Source organism: Limulus polyphemus, unplaced genomic scaffold, assembly GCF_000517525.1.
Source record: "Limulus polyphemus unplaced genomic scaffold, Limulus_polyphemus-2.1.2 Scaffold4398, whole genome shotgun sequence".
NCBI lineage: Eukaryota > Metazoa > Arthropoda > Merostomata > Xiphosura > Limulidae > Limulus > Limulus polyphemus.
The window spans coordinates 52,921-54,533 of record NW_013670008.1 but is presented as its reverse complement, the minus strand read 5'-3'; the positions used below and the strand labels follow the sequence as shown (position 1 = coordinate 54,533).

Sequence of the window (1,613 nt, the reverse complement as noted above, 5' to 3'; positions counted from 1 at the left end):
ACTTTTATGGATCAGAAAATTTTCAAATTTCATATGCGAAATCTTTATAATGTCCAGACAGTTATTAAATGTTTCTTACAAAAAAACTTTAGATATTCTTTGATAGGTTGTTTAGGCAGAGTATTCATAATGAATCTAAGTTTCAAATAGACAGCAACTGCCTGAAGATGAAAGGCAGAAGACTTTTGAAACGTTGTCCTCTACATTTTTAGTTTTTCTACAACAGGCAGTTGCTGTCCATTTAAAACTTAGATTCAACTTTATATATTATCTGTTATTTTCAGTAATTAATCTCTGTATGGGTTTGGTAGATTTGATCGATCTCGCAACCACCATAAAATAATTAGGAAATAAATATAAATTATGCCTCTTTCATTCTAGAATGAACACAGCTACTTGCCTTTGAGTTTTTCACTGCTAAATTAGGGACAGCTAGTGCAGATAGCCCTCGTGTAGCTTTGTGCAAAATTCAAACAAACAAACTCATACTCCTGATTGTTTTAGGTTAATATATCTACTTTGTGGTCTTTATTGTTTCTGCTATCACGTGGCTCTTATGTTCATTTAGCACAAGTTCATCGTGCTGTATTGTAAGCTATTCTTCTTCACTCCCATTATTTCACTAGAAGCAAAAGTTGATTAGGATATTAATATCTTGTTTTACTTATGGTCGTCATTCCTCTTCAAAATGACCATCTGCTCTACCTTAATCGCATACAAAACCTGCTAGGAATACTTATACTTGTTTTCCCTGGTGTGACAAAATAAAAATTAAATTTTTAGAATTAGGAATCACCAGAGATAGGTAGTCTGTCATACAGCAGTCACAATTTAATACTTACATTGATCTCCTTCAAATCTTCTTGTTCAAATATTTAATTATAATTGGATTTTTTTACTTTCCTACCTAAAAACAAAGTCTTGTTCAGATCTAAGTACCTGTTTGAAATTATTTTAATCCTAAAATATAATGTAAAATTTATTAATAAAACAGTCAGGTATTTAAATCTGAAATATTTACTCTCCCACTTCCCCCCACACACATATATTAAACTTATTATATTACATTATTCCAAACTTACATTAAAACAAAATTTAACCAATACCAACAAAAACTATAATTAAGAAAGTATATTAACGTATACGACGCTTGCTTATTACAAGTTATGAAGACTGTTGTTTGCAGTCTAGATTTCAGTATTCGTTGTAATGTCTATTCAAAGTAATACGAGTGAATTAGTGACATATTTTTACTTAGAAATTTATATTTTAACCAAAAACTTAAGCTGCAAAAGTGAAATCTGAACTTCTAACTTGGCATTGAATTAAAATGTTAACTCTACATAAGTAAGCCATCAATCATTGAGTAACTTGAGGGAAATGGGATAAACTTTGCAAGCTTCTTTAACTTTAGCACTAAAATAGTTGGGTTTTAAAAGTTGCCCAAATTCATAGTGTTGTAGAACTGTTCTACAGTATTAAATGTTATTTATATAGAACATTGAGTAAGTACAAAAATGTTATTTATATAGAACATTGAGTAGGTTCAAAAATGTTATTTATATAGAACATTGAGTAGGTTCAAAAATGTTATTTATATAGAACATTGAGTA

At 29.4% G+C, this 1,613-nt stretch overlaps 1 protein-coding gene across 1 annotated transcript in view; it reads left to right on the top strand.

Annotated features, from left to right (window-relative positions):
- LOC106471083 (mevalonate kinase-like) overlaps positions 1-1,613 on the top strand; it is a gene marked incomplete at its 3' end in the record, with an annotated part of 50,981 nt that overhangs the window by 32,147 nt on the left and 17,221 nt on the right. The gene's annotated exons all lie outside the window — the stretch shown is intronic.